Raw genomic sequence first — 21,315 nt, 5'->3', positions numbered from 1 at the left:
GCCACAAACCACCTCCCGCAACCTCTAATAACAAACACACTTGAACATTATCTGTAATAAATCCAAGAACGAAAAGAAAAACCTTCATGAACTCACTTCAGGCGCAAAGAGCTTGAAGTCATTCTCCAAGAACTAAAAAGGCTACACAAGTTTCCTTATAATCAGTTCTGTTTTTCAGCTCTTTGCGCAGCACTGCCAAGCTAACTACAGCGCTGCACTGGATATGTTTGCCTTTGCACTGTAACAGGAGTTTAGATCCTCAAGTACTGTAAATGGAGGTCTCTCTATGGACTCTAGCACAGGGAGTCTTTCCGCTGAATCTTTACACCACATCAGTCTTGCGTGTTTCGATATCAGCTTCAGTTTCTGTCTATCAACTTACAATTATTTAATGAAGAAAGGTTCTTGAAATGCATTATCACACTTTGAAAAATAGTACCAGGGACAAAAGAGACAGGAAAAGCAACAGATGGGTAACAGTGCCAGCAGGACAACTCAGTTTCCAAACAACAAGCTATCACAAGCACATCAGCCTCCCTACGGGTTTCTTTTTAAGTTCACAATGATGTGTTAAACGTGCCTCCAATTTGTGAGGAATTTCACAGTGTAAACGTTTCAGTGAACCTTTGGTAATTGCAGTATTGGGTAAAATGCAGGGAAGAGTACTTTAAACCCACAGCGAAGATAAATCCTAAGGGCAAACCCTAATAGCTAAGACAACATTTGCGTCACTACTATTTCTATCTCTCATCTGCAAATAAGTCCTTTCATATTATTCAATATTCTTTTTAACAATATTCCTTTTCACAGCCCTGCTGGGACTCGGCTCTGGCAGAGACACCCGAGGCTGCTCTGGGTGCTGCAAGGGCTGCTCTGCCTGCCTCCCCGGGGACTTTTTGGGTGAGCAGCACCCAGAAGCAGGACTGGCAGTGTCTTTCTTTGCCAAACAAACAGGCATCCCATCTGAGGCTGAAGGCTGTATGAATTGAGCATCAAGGGAGAGGAAACTGGTTTCCTGTGCTGAACTATCACTGCCCATTTTACTCTTGCAAGGGATAACCTCTTCATTGCGTAGCAGTTTCTCCATTCATCTTTGGGAGGAAGGGTACTGCCCCCCACCCCCAATCCACGTGTGTAGTTATCCCATTGAAAAATAGTTAGGAAAGAGATGAGAAGCAAATACAATCCATTATTTTAGCTATTATTTTCTCCCTTCACGGGGGAGAAAAACGTCCATGGAACTCTAATTCTCTCTACATATGGAGTATTCCCAGGATTTCATTCGCTTTCACAAAATAGAGAATGAATCTTTGCTGCTCTGGGCATGTTTTCCCTTGAAATATTGCAAAATCTCTTTTCTCCTCCTTTTAAAATCAGCCTCGTTGAGTCAGGCACCTGCTATCACCAAGCCCTGCTGCTCCCACTCTCCTAAACTGCAGGGTGCTTCCAAGCCTTACACAGCTGCGACCCAAGCAGCTGAGCGCTTATCCTGGCTCCCATGCAGCCCGGCACCACCCTGGGAGCACACTCCAAGGCTGGAAATGGAACTGGTTTTCTTTTCTAGGACAGTTCGTATATGCCCGTACATCTGCTCCTGTGTGTGTGCGTGTGACTGCATGCGTGACTTCTAGAAGGGAAGCTTTATGAGGAAGCAAAACCAGCAAAACCTAATTTTAGTCTTACATTGTAGCCAGATAAAATCTAATTTGATGCTTATATTGTAGCCAATACTGTGCGAACTTGGATGCTCTCGTTTTTTAATAAATAGCACTATTGGAATGTTTAATTCATTATTATTGTTTATTTTAGCACACTAAATTCCTTGAACTAAAGGAGTTTAATTGTTATTGTGTCCTACAAGTCTGCTCAGTCTCAAGTTCATGCAAATGACTGGCAAGCCTTTGGTTTGATGCAGAGAAATGAAAAGCTTCTACTTGACTGTCACCTCCTTCAGGCAAGGTGCAGCAAGCAGCACTGTTAATAGTTATTCAGTTAAGAGTTATTTAAGATTTTCTGTCCTGTTTCTCCACAAGAGTTTCCATCTTTTCGGTGCTTAAAGTCTTTTTCTAGTGGCTTAGAGGATAAAGGAATCTAACATGGTAACACCTTCCTCTTCCTGATGTTCGTGATAATATCCAGAATCTCTTACAAGGCAGAACACAGAAATAAGCTCAGAAGAAGAATCCTTATGTTTAATTCTCTGCCTTCCTGCAGACACCTAGTGCAAATTTAGATCATGTAGTTAAATTCAGAGGACACAGAGTCGTCCAACTCCTGCTGGATTCAGGAAGCGCTATTTACATATATGGGCTAAATTTCAATTGATTTAACCCCATATTTTCTACAGCCAGAGATTACAGCTTCCTTAACTCAAAAGGGTTTTGCAGAGAATAAAGAAAAAACAAACCATAAACTTCAAAGCAACCCAATGCAGTGAGCCCCACAAACACAAAAAGCACCAATTCCTTCACACCCTGAGCGCACGGCAAGGGGGCTGCCCACCCAGGAGCGGCATGAGCAGAGTAGCTCCGCAGAAGACATCAGGGTAGGGGCCAAAAGGGACAGCATGGAGCATCCTTACCAGCAATGACACAGAAAAGGGACAAACAGGTCCAAGAGCAGCCCGGAAAAGCACCAGCAAGCAGGATTCAGGACAGACAAAGTTGGGTAAAGAGCTACCCTAAACAGGCAAAACACTTATGCAAGGAGCAGTGTCTGCCCTAAATGTGGCTCCGGGCTAGTGGGTGGGTGGGTGTGTGGGTGGGGATCCCAGGTGATCCTGGTCAAGGCAATGAAGGCCTAAGCAGCAGAGGAGAGCATTGGTCTGTGTTGTTTTTATGGAAATTTTGACACATAATTTGAGACACCAAAAAAAAAAACAAACCAAGAAAGCCTTTTTTAAATGATGAAGCAAGTATTTCAATACCTTCAAACATTTACTGTCTTTATTGTATTTAACATAATTTCTTGTTTTTAAACATTTTCATACTGGATAGTTCTCTTAAAATAAAAAAAGTCTGTCATTTCTACAAAATGTCCTGACAGCGCTCATTTTACAAAAGCAGCTAGAGAAAGAAAGCAGCCACTCTATTAATCCAAACTAGGCTTCCTTTCTTAGTCACATCTGTCTGCCACTGCTAAGAGATGCCATAAATATTGAGCACATTTCTTAGGACACACAGGACAGTTTTGTCACTTGGCAATTCTCCATAAGTCATTCTCTACAATCCACCTCGCTAACGCCACTATTTTTTTTTCATTAGGGTTGAACAGGAGCAGGAGACGCGTTCTGAGAGCAACTGAGGTGATCAGCAGTTTCAAAATGTCACAGGAGAAGTTAGGATGGATTTGTTTGAAACAAATCATGAGATCTCAAGACATTTCACCAAAAGTGGAGTGTGCATCAGGAGTACAAGGGACCGTCCTACCCAGACCATTCCCACATAGAAAGGAATGGGTTACCATGAAACCAAAGTTTGCAAATTCTAAGGAAGAAAGAGCACAATCATACTTGTGGGAATGACAAAGATCATGTTAATGAATGAGGCTCGTATTCGGCTCTGTTCTTGCCGCAGTCCTCTGGGTCACATGTGATTCTCTGTGCATAATGGAAGAGTCAGCACCTTCTTCCTTGCTCTGAGATGCTACAGTAAATTTAACCATCTGCTACATGTTGTTAGAGCTCAGAGGAAAGAGAGCGACAACAGGAAGAGTATCTGGGCAATCAATTGTGCATATTACGTATTAGACAAATAAATGTTTGCATGTGTTAGCAGAGCAGTCAGAACTTTTTTCTTCTGATTAGTGTTGATGATATTGTTCTCCACACTCTGGATAACTTTGCAGTAGTATCTGAATGGTATCGTAACAAGTGCAGAGTGGATGGAGAGAACTGTGCCAACATAACTACTAAATAGACCAGCTAACTGATACTCTTACAAAATTCAGAAAGCCTGCCTCAGAAGTATGCTCCCTGATTCCTGCTCAAAGTTTCTGAAAGTTTTCCCTTTTTCTGCTGTGAGTTAGAATTAAAACAACCTGCGAATGAGAAATCAAAATATTTGAAGGCACCGAATGTATCTAGCACACATCCTGGAGGAATATCTGGTGTTACATGTGCATTGGCGTATACTAATTACAGAGGCAAAATGAGGGGGGGGAAATTCTAGAAAATCTTCCATCAACAGGAAAATAAAAATGCTTGCGCCCCAGTCGTCTCTTTGTTTGAGCTTGCACCCCTCTGAGGACAGCTGCCAGGCAGGAGACCTGGTTCCCCCTCCTAGGTGAGGGATGCCTTAGTGCTGATCTCAGTAAGAAGTTCTGCACAGAGTGGGTAAAGCAACAGCTCCACACCACATGTGAGCCGTCAGCCACCCTGTGCAACTCGTAATGCACCAGGCTCTCTCCCCACACGATGGGTGTTGGTTACCTCAGTAGGCAGGTCGTTAGACCAAGCCACAGGGATTGCTGTGGTACTTGGGTTGGCAGGGGGTTCCAGCGGGCAACCACACAGAGTAGAGGTCCCTGAGACATGCTCGTTTAGCCTGTACAAATGGTGGGGAAATCTTCAGAGCCACAGGAGAGAGGCCCCAGCCTTCCCTGGACAGGTTGTTTGATGGGAGGAAAGCAAAAGTGAGAGGGAAATGGTGTCTACTTTTGATATCCATCTGTAGCTCAAGCAAAGACCAGGGCATCTGAATATGTATCACTCACAGTTTCTACGCCTTTTCCTGTACTGCCTTTCCCTTGCTTTTGCCCTTGGAAGAGCTAACTCGCACCCAAGCGAGGAGCTGGGCTGTGGTCTGTGCTGCAAGCGAGGGTGTCCATCACTGCACAGCAGGTACACGGGACCTTGAACAGGTTTCAAGCTCTTAGATACCACATACCTAAACTACATACCTCCCTCCCCAGTTCAGTCAGTAAGGGTAAGAAAAGTATTGTGATTTTCAATATGATTGAATCTACATTTTAAACCATAATGGGAATTTGGATTTGAAAGTACTCATTCTGCAGCCAATATACATAAATAGTGGGGCAAATATAATTTGAAAAGTGTTGATATCACATACTGACATATTGTATCATTTACTCCCCATGTGAAGGCATACTGCTGATGTACATAATGAGTAGTCTACTGATGTAAAGCATACATATATATTTGTTGTGCTTCAGCCATTCACCTGCAATCAGCTCTCCTGCCAGCCTCAGCATTGCCACCAGCCAGAACACTTCTTTGTATTATCCTTCCATTTTATATTTTAGAATTCAGTTTTACAGTTTTAAACAGTTGTATCACATTAGTAAGAAATCATCTGCTTTTATTTTTCTTTTCCAGCACAGCTGGTTTTTTTATTTTTCATTTCCTGTTTACAGTCACAACCTTAACATCTATTTAAACACAGATACATCCTGCTACCAAGAATAATTGAAGTAGCTGATGATTTTAGGTACTCAGCAATTTACTGATTCGGAGAGCACAGTATCTCAGCATACCTTCTGCTTGGATCTCACGGTTTCGCTGCAGAGCAAAGAGAGTTAGGAGTATTTGATCTAGCCAGCACATGTTTTATTAAATTATTGGAATTCTGCAGATTTCCATGGGGTAGCCATGGCTTACTTTGCTTATCATTTCCTTTGGCTAAATTGCCTCATTCCATGTTTGACCATGTACAAAAACAAAGTGCATGCTATGTTTACAGCAGAGACCAGTAGCATTTTAATTCAAATATATTAAATTTCCTGTGTGGTATTTACAAAATCTTATTCCATATTTTTAGTTAATGAATTCATTAATTCAGTATTAATTTAAGCATTAATATTGACCAGGATATTTGCATTATTATAGTGATATAAAGAAATGCCTTTCATACTCAAACTAAAATCTCAAGTTTTCAGGGTTTTTTGTTTGTTTGTTGGGGGTGTTTTTGCAAGGAGTTTATAATACATAATAGGTATGAGGGATAACTCATACCTGGAGGAGATTTAAATAGCCCTTACACTACTGATATAGGAAAACCTAGGCAACATAAACAGAGCCACTAGGCACTCAACATACATGAACTATGTTATACAGATGCTGCTGAGGAGTTTGAGAGAGGGAAAGCCCAGAGAGCTGTCACCTCCCTGCTTCCCATGCGAAAACCAGGGAGTCTGTGTGCCGTTTCGCTCTGAGCCCTGAAAAGAGGTGGAGAGGCTGGAGCTGCAGCCCCGCAGCTGCCACACTGCCCAGGGCTCTCTGTTCCCTCTTTGGTCTGTAAAATGACTCCTTAGCCTGATAAACTGTCATTTTATTTTTGTAAAGATCATTCTCCACATAGGATTAGACTGCACAAGCTGCTCAACTTCACAGGGCAGCCTTCATAAACTAGCCCTTTCCTCCCCATTTCTATTCCCCAGTCCCAGATGCGGGACCCCAACACCTGTGTGGAGCAGTAGGAGCAATTTCTACAGATGCTCACAGCCCACGGCTGCTGAGTGCCCCTCGTCTGCCGCACGCACGCTGCCCGCGGGACACTGCTTCCCTCCTGCGCCCGCTGCGCTCGGTCTCGGGGTCCTCACTCCAATGCCAGTCGTGAGATTTTCACACTTTGGTATAAAATATAGACTGAAGCATGGGCTTCTTGTGCTCCTGGCTCCCCGCAGGCAGCTCACAGTTTAGCTGAGAAGAGGATCTGGGCCAGCTTGCAGACTGCTCTGCTCTGCAAGGACACACACAATCAGATTTTGAAAGCAGCAACACTGGCAACAAACCCTGTTGTTCAGGACATCACCAGAAGGATGTTTTCATTTACTTTTACAGAAAAGAACGTAACCCCAAAAAGAAATCAGCACCTGTGTTTCCGCTGCTTTCAAAAGGTGAGGCTCTTGGCTTTTCTCGTTTCACTGCCTTGGTGCTCTCAGCTGACTGAGCTCCATCCTCACACCTGAGCCAAAGCAGCAACATTGCTCTTTTCTTACTACACAATTAGACATAGGTAGGCAGGATTTCAAAGACTTCAGGAAAATGTATGCCTTTCTGTCTTCTTAAGAAATGGCACAGGCACTTGCACGTGCTCTTTCGTTAATTGTATGGCCCACTCAACAGCTGCTGCCTAGCCAAAGCTGGGAGCACCCACCAGCTGCACAGGTTTGCACGTTCGCCATCATGATCTGCTTGGAAAATTTGTTTTACTGTACGTGCTCTGTTTCTGAATTTGAAGGTGTGGGGGGTTTTAAGACACTAGGCCTTTCTACATGCTAAGGAACAAAGCAGAACCAAGAAGCAGATAATGCCTGGAAAAGTAGAAGAATAAAATAGGTTAAATTCTGTTTTGAACTAATAAATATGAGTCACCGCAACGATCTCATGAGACGGAGACTTGGGTTGAAGCCAGGCTTGTGTGTAGCATTTACACTTATGAATGGTTAGAAGTCAATTCAGCTAGTGAACAGGAATGACAAGGGTTACAACAGTAGTGCCACTGTGTTGAGTGACCTCCAGTTACTCCGTGTAAGACACATTTATTAAGGGTTGTTGGCCTGGGGTTTTTGAATGTATGGAAACAGCAAAGGTGTGGAGGTATTTACAGGAATTTCTGTGACCTAGACAAGGTGAGATTTCTGGGTGGCCCCATGGCCTTTGCCCTGTAACAATGCGAGGATCCCACTTAGCATTGTCCATGCCGCCCAGCCAGTAAATCTGGGACAGATCAAGATGGATTTAAACAAACTAATTTACTTCTGTGGCAATGAGTGCCTGATTTTTTCACCGTGACAACTGCTTGTAACAACATCTGATCTGAGGCATATTATTGAAAGCACTCAGCATTGGCACCCTTTGCCCTCTCCTGTCACAGGAGGAAGGACATGAGGCTCCTCCAGACAACACTGCAGAACATCTCAGGCTCCTTCTCTGAGTCACCCTCAAGATGCCTCTCCCCTTCAGCATCCTGGGGAGATGGCCAAAGCACTCCAGTTAGATGGTTTCTGTTTTAACCACCAGTGAGGAAAATTTGATATTCATAACAAAGTCTTTAAACCATTTCTACAATGGGTTGCTATGTGCTGAGCAGAAACAGTGGACAGTAACCTCAGTGGGACTCCAGCAATGCAAAGGGACTTACACCATTGTTGATTTTGCCTCTGTAGTGCCTGGGGTGGAATGTTGGACTTCACATCTCATAGTACACCCTTCTTTTTTCCTCTTCAGTGTTTCATAACATTGTGAAAGAAGTGTGCCACAAAACGTTTCCATTGACTTGCTGCTGTAGGAGTGGTAAATCAGCATGGGCATTTATCATCGCAAGCAACGGACTTGTGGTGCAGGAGGCAAACAGGACAGCTGAACCTTTTCCTTATGCGGTTAATTACTGATTATCACACATATTGTTACACTTAGATGCTCCTGCACCCCATACACCATCTCTTTGTAAAAGCAAGGGAAAGAGGAAGGTTGCAGAGGACTTTTCCCCTCCCATTAACCGCTGCCTGAGGCTGATGAGAGATTGCTCCTCTTACCCTACTTCTACTGCCAACCCCCAAACACTCTGATTTTAATCTTCTTTCAATTCTCAGATCCCTGAGCAATTTCCAGAGGGGTGTAATTGTAAACACAGTGACCACGCGCTCACTTTCTTAATGCCCTTTGGTGAGCTCTGGAGATGCAGCTGAGGACAAGCTAGAGCCCCATAGTGTGGTCTGAAAGCCTCTACCAGCATCGTACTATTCTCAGCATCAGAAGTTTCCAGGCTTCACCTCTGCTTTACATCACCCGATGCACTCAGATCTGTACCTCCTGCAGCACTGGAGAACACTGTGTTGGGCTCCCGACACCACTGTGATGTTAGCACGCGGGCTGTTTGTTTTCCCTGTGTTATTGTGGTTGCATTGTCTTCAGTACCCACACTTGCTCATCCACCTCTTATACACCATGGAGTGTCAGCCTGCCTGAGAGAGAGAGACGCATCAAGATGCTCTTGCCATCATCGCATGCTCCTCCACCTTTGGCTGAGGAGCATCGCTTTCAAGAGCAAAGCCCAGTTCTTGAGATGCTGCCAGGTCACTCCCTGCCTGGGGCAGTTATACAGGACAGGCTGAAGAAAGGACACCAGTTCCACCCCACAGCACAGCAATGTCCCCCTGTAGCCCTTCAGGCTTCCAGCGCAGGTGGCACCTGGGAGTGATGTGGCAGCCTTCCCCTTGGGAAATGCTGGCCCTGAAGCAGCCCCTTCTCCAGGGCAGGATTCTTTTCAGGTAGGGCAATCCCAGCTTGTAAAACCCACCTGAAATCAACTGTATAGGATTCGCTCAGTACCAATTCTATTTATTTAAAATAACAAACAAAAATGTAAAAATCAGATGTCTGCACAGTTCGTTCAGGAAAGAAAATACAGTATATCACTGTCTGCCCTGAATCACATGGGGACGATTAAAGACTCTCATCAGGAGTGGCACAAATACTAATAGACCCAGAGACGTTTTATATACAGCACTGCTTCTGCTGACAGCTCAGAATTTCCTTAGGGTTCTTCCCTGATGGAATGAATTCTATCTTCGATCTATACTGCGAGGGGAGGAAATGGATATTTAAGTTATCAGTGTGTTTCTGTGGACTTTCATACTTGCTACTAGTAAAATACTACGAGGAACTCAATGTTCTTGTTTCAGTAGTAGTTTTTGGTACACACATCAAGGCAGTACGGCTAATTCTCTGCATCTTAGACCCTGTCACCGCAATCTGCATTACAGTGCCCAGTGTTATCGTAGCACCAGGGAATGTGAGTGGTCCTGAGCATGTCTGATGAAGAAGATGTTTATTTGTGGTGGACTTGTGCAAAGTCATGACTAAGCAAGTGCACTGGAGAAGCCTCTGGCAGCAATTCCGATCACCAGGAGGTTGCCCTGCATTTTAAATGATTAGTGTCTGCAAAACGTATGCGTGTTGGGGAAGGGAGGATAAAATACACCCATTAAATCACAGCCTTTGAAAATATGATGTCACAACAAGTCACATCCTATTAGAGGAATCAGAAGATAAATGTTTGCTGTGGGCTGTTGAAAGAAGCCAGGAAGAAAATAAAGCTTTCCACCCAGAGTGTAAATTGTAAAAGATGACTTCTTGTGTTGCCTTGCTTCTGCCAAAGAAAAAATTCTTTGCTAACTAAGAGAAATACAGCAGAAGACAAATAGCACAAAAATAGAGTGAGCAACTAAGGCTTTCCACCAGAGAAAGTCAGTTATTTCCAAACGCAGTTGTGTTTTGGTTTGGTTTCATGCCAGTCTGCAGGCCAGGGCTTTGCTTTAATCCAAGCAAGTTCATCCAGACCTAGGGCAAAAGGTTCACATCTCAGGCTCTGGTTTCAAACGTTACAGAGATAAGAAACTGTTATTTAAGAAAAGGGGAATTTGCGCTCTGAGATGAAATTAATGAAGCCTCCTGTTTACACCAGTATGTGCTACTCCAGCAGTACCGGGAAGAGGGAGGACAAGGCTGAAGATTGACTCAGAATTCTCCAGGTCCCAGGAATGAGCAGGAGGGCTGACAAGCTCGACACCTGCATCAGCGTCTTGGGAAATGGACTTTTTTTGATATCATGAATTTATGAACATTTCAGTATAAAAGACGTATCTGGTGAAACTGATGCGTTATGTCAGAGCTCTCTCTTTTTCTTCTTCTATATCAGATTAAAAGATGCATTTTAGGAATTGTACATTTCTGTCATGTCTTCGCTGTGTCCTGCTTTCCGCAGATTTATATTGCTCAGAGAAGAGCGGCAGCTGTAATTCCACCCTCCTGGCAGCCATTAACAAAGACCATGAAAGCACTCTGGGCTCAAAAGAAAATGGTTATTTAATTAAAGCAACAGGAAAACTCCCTTTCTTGTGGTAGCTGGCAGCCAGATGGGCTCCTGCATCACATCTCTCTTCATTCCTTCCCTCACCTTCTGGAGAGGGGGTAAGCAAGGTTGAACAAACAGTTTTACCCACCACAGAGCTAGCAGGGTCCAGCCTCCCAGGGACCTGTGTCCTACGGGTGAATTATCAGGTGGCAGCTCCACAGCACCTACCTTTGCCTGTGTGGATCCCTTGTGTGTCCAGTAAAATGTGAATTTGTATCTCAGCCTTTCCCTCTGTAGAAAACCTCTGCTCTTCATGAAGTTTGTAGGGAGTTAATGACCTCTGGAATGATGACCACAGAGTAAACCCAAATGCAGATTATGGTCAGTACGTTTGAACGGCAAGGTGCTTGGTTCTGACAAATCACACAATCATATAATGGTTTGGGTGGTATAAAAGAGTACTGAGGTCTTTATAAAATATCTCTTCTAAGTTGGGAGTCTATCGGATGTGTCCTTAGAAGCTGGGTCCTGGAGCCTTTGCTGCATAACCTAATATGAGGGTTTGCTGGAGGCGTATATTAATGGCTTTAAAATGAACTTTCAGCAAACTGTGCCTTGGGTGCACCCCTTTAGCCTGTACTTCAGAAATATTTTGAAATTAAATATACTGAAACAGACAGCTAGAAAAATAGACCATATTAATACTAATAAACCCCCTAATAGACAACAGACTGCAAGGCCATTAAAATTCTAGTCATGGCTGGGAGAGCAGACTACAAACTTTGGAGACAACAATGGAGAAAAAGCAACTAACAGCAATTTTGAAGAGAATCTGACATGATTGTAAGAACATCAGCTGGTTCTGCCTTGGTTGTTGTTAATAGACTCTGTTGTGACCCCCTGCACAGCAGAAATATAACATAATGAAAGACAAGGCATATAAATCAGCAATCAACTCTTTCTTCTTCTCGACACATCAGTAACAGCTAAATGAAATGAAGATCTGGGATGCTCCCCTGAGCTAGTTCTGCACTGCCTAAATTGCACCCTAATCTGCTGTATTTATAATGCGAGAAACTTCAATGGATTAGGTTCTTTGAAATGCAGTGTAATTTTGTAAAACAAAGCAATTATGAAGCCAGCACTCTCCAAAGGGCTATTCAGGCCATAGCTTACTACAGTGACAAAAGCCTCTGATTCCACAGAAGTTTGAATCTCTGGATTGGTATCAGTGCATCATAAACACTTCTTTCCTGCTGGTGGGCACTAACACCTTGCTTTGTGATCTAAAATCTCTTTCAGTACAATGTATCTATCACTGTGCTCTGTAGAAAATGCTTGTGGCATGGGAAAAAAATGGAACGAATGATGAAAATTCCAATATTTCAGGTGGAAACAGCCATCCTTAAATCTTTGTGTATTTTTTACCTCATTATACACTTCACATACCTCCATAGGTGTTCATTATGTAGTCAGCTGATTGATCACCGAAGGACAGCTTAAAATGGCATTTCAGCACAACCCTGCCAGGTGACAATAAGAGACAAAGAAAACAAAATCTAGCTAGAACTTCTGACTCTTGAATATAATATGGTTTGTGAAAATTGACAGCACATGGTGGGAAACCAGGTGATATCACAATAATGCAGCTGGAAAACTCCACTAAGTATCATCAGGGTAGGAAAAACAAACTTCTGGCTTTTGTTCACTCAGAGGTAATGGAATAATTCTTTATTTTAAGGAAATCAGCTCCACTTGCCAGGCTGGTTCATATTTTTAATACGTGTGGCATTGCATATTGGCCAGCTGCCCACCTCTGAAACCAGCTTGTTCTCTGGGAAGTTCCCACTTTGCTAGAGACAGGGGTAGAAACTCCATTTGGACAGACTATTATAAAATAAGACAATTCCTACTGCTCTTGGACTTAGTGTTCTTCAGAATGTGTTGAAAGGCCCCCTTCTTCCTAGGGAAGCTGAGGAAGTGTGGGCTGGATGAGTGGTCGGTGAAGTGGATAGAGAACTGGCTGAATGGCAGAACTCAGAGGGTTGTCATCAGCGGCGCTGAGTCTAGTTGGAGGCTGGTAACAAGTGGTGTCCCCCAGGGGTCAGTACTGGGCCCAGTCTTGTTTAACTTCTTCATCAACGACCTGGATGAAGAGTTAGAATGTACCCTCAGCAAGTTTGCTGACGACACCAAACTGGGAGGTGTGGTAGATACACCAGAAGGCTGTGCTGCCATTCAGCGTGACCTGGATAGGCTGGAAAGCTGGGCAGAGAGGAACCTGATGAGGTTCAACAAGGGCAAGTGCAGGGTCCTGCACCTGGGGAGGAACAACCTCATGCACCAGTACAGGCTTGGGGTGGACCTGCTGGAGAGCAGCTCTGCGGAGAGGGACCTGGGTGTCCTGGTGGACGACAGGTTAACCATGAGCCAGCAGTGTGCCCTGGCTGCCAAGAAGGCCAATGGGATCCTGGGGTGCATCAAGAAGAGTGTGGCTAGCAGGAGGAGGGAGGTTCTCCTTCCCCTCTACACTGCCCTTGTGAGGCCTCATCTGGAGTACTGTGTCCAGTTCTGGGCTCCCCAGTTCAAGAAAGATGAAGAGCTACTTGAGAGAGTCCAGCGGAGGGCTACGAGGATGGTGAGGGGACTGGAGCATCTCCCCTACGAGGAGAGGTTGAGGGAACTGGGCTTGTTCAGCCTGAAGAAGAGAAGGCTGCGAGGGGACCTTATAAATGCCTACAAATATCTGAAGGGTGGGTGTCAGGAGGATGGGGACAAGCTCTTTTCAGTGGTGCCCAGTGAAAGGACAAGGGGCAATGGGCACAAACTGAGGCACAGGAAGTTCCGTCTGAACATGAGAAGGAACTTCTTCCCTCTGAGGGTGACGGAGCACTGGAACAGGCTGCCCAGGGAGGTTGTGGAGTCTCCTTCTCTGGAGATATTCAAGACCTGCCTGGACGGGGTCCTGTGCGGCCTGCTGTAGGTGACCCTGCTTTGGCAGGGGGGTTGGACTAGATGACCCACAGAGGTCCCTTCCAACCCCTACTATTCTGTGATTCTGTGATTCTTCTATTTTTCACAGGAAAAAATGGCTTGTTAAGTTCCATATGAAGGGAGGGCATGAGGGATGGGAAGGAGTGCTCTCCTGTTGTTGGGTACCAGCTCCCATTTCCATCCTCGCCTGCCTCATGGCGGTGACTTTCCTATGGGAGTGAGTTAGCCAGGGGTTGGGAATTGCAAGGCAAAGGAATGCCTTTTTCAGGGGCTGACGTGCTCGGATTCAGACCTTGCTTTGCAAACCAGGATGACAGTGCTCCCTGCCTATGGCAGATGCTGAAGGGAAAGCATGAGTTCACAAAAAAATCCTGACACTCAGACACTGCCAGTGCTGGCTATCGAGATAGTCATTTAAATGTTAATGTTATGTGGTTCACCTACTTTTATCCCATTTCTCTTTACCCTGATCAGAGTTTGGCACTTAGACAATAAAGTACTTTCAGCTCCAGGTGATGATTCTCTTTTTGAGGGCATCAGGAGAGTTATAAAAGAAATGTTCGCTCGCACACAGAACCAAAACAAGCAGAGTTCAAATGTGTTGCAATGCAAAAAGTATGTTCTGCTTCATTCAGCAGCAAGAAAGCTCACACTTGCCTGCACGGGAAAGCCAGTGCAATTATCTGTTCGAGTAACTCTCCAACTTCTTCGACTCAGGCTTTTCACCAAGGAAAAATAAAGCATGTAAATCTGAGAACAAACTGTTACATCTGGAAGGAGAGGGGCTCTTTATTTCCCATCAAGATGTTTTTACTGAACCACTGTGAAAACGCACCTTGGTGCGCTGTGTCAGAGACAACATTATTTGGGATTTCTGATAAGAAACTGCTCATTGCCTTGTTCACAAGCTGCAAAAGTGATGAAAAATAAAATACAAGAAATTATAAAACTATGACGGTTTGGGTCTTGTTGCAGTTAAAACAAACAAACTCCATCCTGCTAAATGATTCCTTCTTAATGACGTTCATTAGAAAGCACTTTGGATCAGGCTATTCTCCATAGCAAGAGGAAATCAAGGAGATGTCACAGTTTAGGAAGATGAAAAGGAACAGTGCAATCCGCAGAAAATTGCATGGACAACAGGGACAGTGTCTAAACTTCTCATGCACTGCCCGTGCATTTCAGCTCCTGGCTTTTTCTCCCAGCAGTTGTCTGCTGGTTTGCATGGTGTTTCCCTGCTCACAGAAGCAGCAGCCAGATTTCCTACGCTACACACATTTGTTCAGCAAAACAGTGCTTGATTCAACTTAGATCAAGTCAAAAGCTGATTTAACCCGCAGCTGCTTCTAATAACTCCAAGCAGTCAAAGAGCAGAGGTCACACATAGGTGGTAGGTACTGACAGATGCATCCAAAAGATCCATATGGTGTCTTTGCTGGAGAGCCACCACAGTAGTAGCTACCAAAAAAAAAAACCAAAAACAAAAAAAACAACTTGTTTCCAGCTTACTACATTGCTTGAAGTACAAGTTTAAGTACAAGTTTGTGTTCTTGATTATGTCTGGCTTTCTTAGATGCATTTTAAATAACTTCTGTCTTGCTTTCTGACCAGTCTATTTTTGTTTTCTTTCTCATTTGCAATAGGTCTGGGTGAGATATTGCTCCTGGGAACAGAAGTAGCACCCCAGCTCCACACTGGAAATCAATACAATTAGAAGATGCTATAAATCTAGTTTTCCCTGAAAAGCGGGAGTTGTACTTTAAGTTCTAAATCTGCAAAATCCCACATTTTAGAAAGCAGGTGAAACCCATTCGACAAGTACCTTCCAGGGTACCAGGGTTTGTATTCTTGGCTCATGGGGTAGATAAATAAACATGTGTCAAAAGCAGAAGCACTCACAGCCTTTCATGTGTCAGTCTGGATTCTTCTAATAAAAAAAAAAAAAAAGCCAGCATTGTTCTTCAGAATCCCCTAATCATAATCAAAGAAATTAATTAGCACAGAAATTTAATCATATAACATACAAAGATTTGTTACCAGCCTATTCATAGATTCAAAAAGATTAGGAATAGCACTGTGAGACCTCCTCTCCTAGATCTTCCTTCTTTATTTCCACTGGGCTTGGATTTCTTGACTCCTTTTACGTGTTACAGACCTAATGTTCGCATTGACATTAGCAGTGACAGCCAGTAATAATGCCATTGCCATTCGAAGACTTCCTGCAGGCCCAAGAGCGCTAATAAATGGTTGCCTGATCCAAGCCCAGCAATATCAATGGAAAGGATTCCTGCTGCCTTCCGTGACTCAGTTGTTCACTATCCCAGTTTAAAGTTGAATTAAGAGGTGGCTATTGCAAATAACACAAACATCACTTGGGCTTGCTCAAATGTCAGCTTTTATTTTGGGCTGTGTAGCTCAAGGAGGGAGCCTGGAGGAACCCTGACACCAAAGGCAACCTTTTCTTCTATAATCTGCTATACACTCTTCTTTAAATAATGGCTCCTCAGGAAAACAACACGCTGTCACAGGAGGTTCCCCAGGAGAAGGAAGACATACAAAAGAGAGAAACAACCTTCTGCAAATGCATCTACTTAATGGGTTCTTAATTCCAGTTTTCTTACAGGTAAGGAGTTTTTCCAGCCAAACTCTCCCCATCTGACATGAAGTCTTTGTCAACAATCAAACAGCACAAGCCTAACTGGTTAGAAGTTAATGAGCAATTTTCTCCTCATTTGGCAAAGATAAAGTGACACTTCAAAAAAAAAAATCTGAAACTTGAGTAAAACTCCAATCCAAAAGTGCTCTTGATACTGAACCAGATGTAAAGATTTTCAGTGACAACATCTGCCCATGACTTTTCATGCCTGCCTTCCCTTTGTTTCGCTCCTGATTCGGGTAGCGCTTCGCACCACAGCTCAGTGATCTTCCTAAGCCAGCACAGCTGGGCAATGATGCCAAAATTCTCGCCTTGGTTTGCTCCTGCCTCTGCTTTGCCCCTCTCTGTGCCAGCAGCCCCAGAGTGAAGATAATCTGGGAACTAATTCAAGTCAAATAGGCCCAACAAAAAGCCCTACCCAAACAAAACGTTCCCCATACCCCAGCGCAGTTTTAAGCAGATCAGTTTTCTGATGGTGGAGAACTAACACTTGCTCTGCCAGAACAAAGACCTAAAGACACAGATCTGAATCAAGACACAGCCCATTTTTTCCCTTTTTCCACCACCCAAATTAATATGGTTTGGAAGTTATATAGTCTTAATATCCTGCAGCATATCAGCATCAAAAGAGAAAATACATTCTTACATGCTGGTGAACTGTGCAGTGTCAGCTTGTGCACCTGGTCCTGCTACAAATGCAGGCACACTTCAGCAGAGACCACTGAGCAAGTAAAGAAATAGAAGAAAAGCAATCAGAGACCGTCAAATCTTCCAGGATAATTAAACTCCAATTAAGCATCCTGTTCTCTCTTTGAACCATAGATCACACATTTTGAGCAATTTTCCACAAGGATCTGGCAGCCACATGTGGCAAAGGGAAGGCAACTTTCAATTGATTTTGTTTCACTTTGTAAGCAAGTAAATTGAATAATATATGGGATAAACAAATGCTAGAAATAATACACCCCCCCCAACAAAGCTAAATGGAACTTTCATTTTATATATTGCTGCTCTAGGTGGACTCTGGCCTTGGATTGATCCTTATCGGCTCACTGCAAAAGGCCAGCAAAGGTCTGCCACAGTAGCATTTTTTCTTGCAAGTATTTGCTACCTTTCTGTCATAGAGAAAACAATCGACTGGGCTGGAGACCCACCATGGCTTTCAGGAAAGAAAATAACTCCTCTTGAATGCATTCTGCTTTTCCTTTGGTTTGATACTGAAAATGCTTTTGGTAAAAACTCCAAATGTCTCCAGAAGAAAGGGAAGAAAATAGTCAAAAAAGATACAATATATTATATTAACAAGTGAATTTCTCTTGTTCATTTCTCTTAGTCATTTTGTAATGTCTTTTATCCAGTCATATCAAAATACAGACAATATCTGATTAGAAGTTATAATTTCATACAAGCATGATTTCATACACTACATACAAATAGTGTGTCCGCTTCTGCAGTGAAGTATGCTAGATTTTTTAAGTTCACAGCAGAACATAAAAGTGTAGGACAGGAGGTTAGGAAAAGTCAACCTAGAAAATTGAGAGACAAAAATCGGGCTGTTGCTAGAGTTTAAGTGTCGCTGGGGTACAATTCTCTTAAAAAAAAAAATACCAAAAGCCTCTTAATGAGCACAGGTAATTAGAGTCTCTTTTTTAATGCATCCTTTAAAATATAATTTGTCCGATAGGACCAGAGGTCCTCTTCACATTGTTTTATGTGGTCCTTACCATACTGTTTCTGAAAATGGCATGACTCTTATTACACATTTAATCCTGGTGACTACTGCCTGCAGACATGCCATTCCCATTTTAAAGACATGGAAAATCAAGCAGGAATCCCAGGTTGTACTGTAAACAGAGCCCAAGCCAAAAAATGAGCCCATCTAGACATTGTTAGTTTCCTCAGGTGAGGATATAAAGCTCTTCACTTAGGTTGTGACATGTGGAAGAAGTGCAAGGGTGGGGTAAATCACCTGCATTCCCCATCTTCCCCGCTCAGCTGCGATGAACTGGCTCAGAAGTACACTGCTCCTTTGCTAAGTGGTGGCTTTCTGGGAGCTTTAAAACAACCGGCTGCAGCTGGGTCACTGTGACCCAGCCTTTGGAAGCTGGAGTAATTTGATTAAAAAAAAAAAAAAAAGCAAACAAATCAACCAGCTTCCTTCGGGCCAGCGTGCGAGCCTGCCTCTCTCCATCACCCGGGCAGAGCAGCTGCGTGTCTGCGCTGCAGCCTGCCAACCCGCACACCTTCGGCGGGACGCGGCGGGAGCGGAAAGCAGAGGGTCGGGGCTCGTCTACACGCTTTGGTTTCTCAAACTGACGGCAGAGGCAGGAGGACTCTGTGCAAATCCAGCTGTTCGCCAGCTGCGTCCCCCAGCCCTCCTTCCCCTGCGCAAAACGCAAACGGGGGGGCTCACGCTGCCGCCCCCGCAGTCCTCCTCAGAAACCGCACCAGGAAAACCCAGAAAGCGGGTTTTCCTACGCATTTATTGCTCGTACGAAGGGAACTTGGAGTTCTCCAGAACACTTACGCTTCTGTGGAGTTTCCGTGAGGTTTAGCCACAGAGAGCCCTCGCCGCGTAACCCAAAGGTTGCGCCGTGTTCCTGCGGCTGTGCGAGCAAGGGACGGGACCGGGCACGCGGGCCTGGGGCGGAGCAGGTGCGGGAAGGTGCCGCGGGGCAGAGAAACGAAAAAAAAAAGTGCGAGGAATTTTGACGTTACGAGCTCCGAGCCCCGGTTTGGCTGCAGGCGGAGCCCGCTCCCGTTCCCGGGGCAAGGCTGGCACCCGGCGGCCGAGGCGAGGCGGCGGCTCGGCTTCCCGGGGCGGGGCGGGGGGACACCCGCCCCGGACACCCAGCCCGGCGCATCCACCCTGGGTTGGCCACTCCTTTCTGCGTTTGCTCACATCCGTGTGGCTGGCAGAGCAGGACTTCATTTCACCAGAGAAACTGTAACTTGTAGATGGCTTACAGTAAGATGAACACCCCACACCTTTTATTCCTAAGATTTCCACAGTATTTAAGGGACAGATAGCTGGGAAAATATTCATATATAAACCCAGTCATTCTGAATGTCTCAGCACCTAATTGCCCTTTTTACAGAATCACAAAATGGTCGGGGTTGGAAGGGCCCTCTCTGGGTCACCCAGTCCCACACCCTGCTGAAGCAGGGTCACCTAGAGCAGGCTGCACAGGACCTTGTCCAGGCGGGTCTTGAATATCTCCAGAGAAGGAGACTGACTCCACAACCTCCCTGGGCAGCCTGTTCCAGGGCTCCATCACCCTCAGAGTGAAGAAGTTCTTCCTTATGTTCAGATGGAACTTCCTCTGCTTGAGTTTGTGCCCATTGCCCCTTGTCCTGTCGCTGGGCACCACTGAAGAGTCTGGCCCCGTCATCCTGACACCCACCCTTGAGATATTTATAAGCATTTATTAGGTCCCCTCTCAGCCTTCTCTTCTTCAGGCTGAACAAGCCCAGCTCCCTCAGCCTCTCCTCATACGACAGATGCTCCAGTCCCCTCATCATCCTTGCAGCCCTCCGCTGGACTCTCTCCAGTAGCTCCTCATCTTTCTTGAAGTGGGGAGCCCAGAACTGGACACAGTACTCCAGAAGGGGCCTCTTTTGGGCTTGTAAAGAAACGAACAGTACATAGGCTAAATACTGAAGAGTATCCCACTACCATAAACTTTTTCCTAGCAAGTTTATTTGCTGGCATTTGTGAATCCACTGAGAAAGTGCAGTGCAATCAATACAGCTGAGGCCCAAGTTCTAATTACAGACCTCTCTTTGAAAACAGCTTTTCTTTAAATACTACGTGGCTAGTGGTAGTGATAGAATATTCCCTAAAAATAAGAAAATGGTTCATTAGTGTTCATGGAAACAGAAGATCAATCTGCCCTTGCAAAAGTTAATGAATACACAGAAATATCGCGTCATGACCCCTGATCTCAGTGCCTGAGGCAGCAGTATTATTATGCGCTCGCCAGAATTGCTCAGCAACAGGACTCAGATACAACTCTTATTGCATTAGTTTTATCTGTGTGATTATTTAAATTAATTACATTCTGGCTTCAAGTCACAAACTTCAAGAGATGTTCATCGGCTTAAATATTAATGATGCTTTTCTGCTGTAAGGTGTAAGAAGGGAAAGCAGAACTAAATACTAACAATTTTAAGAATAAGTATTAACAATACAAGCATGAAAAATGAAGCTGTTTCACTCAAACGCTGAAATAAACCACTTAAACCGCTACCCTCCCTCAAGGAAGCAAAACCTGTTTTGTTAAATCTTGGTCAAGCAAAAAGTGTTAAGAGGTCCTTTATTAAGAAAAGAAAAAAACCAAACACAAAACAGTTTTGAAGTATGATGAAAATACCTTGAGGTCTTGAGTGACTTTTGGCAAATCGCCAACCCTATTTCTAAATTGGAGAGATGTGAATTTGATGGATGGAGCACTCAGTGGATAAGGAACTGGCTGGATGATCGCGCTCCAAGAGTTGTGGTCAATGGTTTGATGTCCAAGTGGAGCCCAGTGACAGGTGCTGGGACCGGTGCTGTTTAACATCTTTGTTGGCAACATGGACAGTGGGATTGAGTGCACCCTCAGCAAGTTTGGCGATGATACCAAGCTGTGTGGTGCAGTCAACACACGGGAGGGAAGGGATATCATCCAGAGGGACCCTGACAGGCTTGAGAGGTGGGCCTGTGCAAACCTCGTGAAGTTCAACAAGGCCAAGTGTAAGGTCCTGCACATGGGTCAGGGCAATGCCAAGCACAAATACAGGCTGGGTGGAGAACGGATCAAGAGTAGCCCTGAGGAGAAGGACTTGGGGGTGCTAGTGGATGAGAAA

General features: G+C 44.4%; 1 long non-coding RNA gene across 1 annotated transcript in view; it reads right to left on the bottom strand.

The window, feature by feature from the left end:
* The window catches only part of LOC142363546 (uncharacterized), a 107,898-nt gene extending 88,797 nt beyond the window's left edge, over window positions 1–19,101 (bottom strand). Inside the window, exon 1 of the long non-coding RNA XR_012765802.1 lies at window positions 18,995–19,101. This is a non-coding gene — a long non-coding RNA (uncharacterized LOC142363546). The remainder of the gene's footprint in view (window positions 1–18,994) is intronic.
* Between the last annotated feature and the right edge of the window lie 2,214 nt (window positions 19,102–21,315).

This window comes from Opisthocomus hoazin, chromosome 18 (assembly GCF_030867145.1).
Source record: "Opisthocomus hoazin isolate bOpiHoa1 chromosome 18, bOpiHoa1.hap1, whole genome shotgun sequence".
Taxonomy (NCBI): Eukaryota; Metazoa; Chordata; class Aves; order Opisthocomiformes; family Opisthocomidae; genus Opisthocomus; species Opisthocomus hoazin.
Note: the sequence above shows the minus strand (reverse complement) of the source record. Positions and strands in the feature narration are given on the sequence as shown.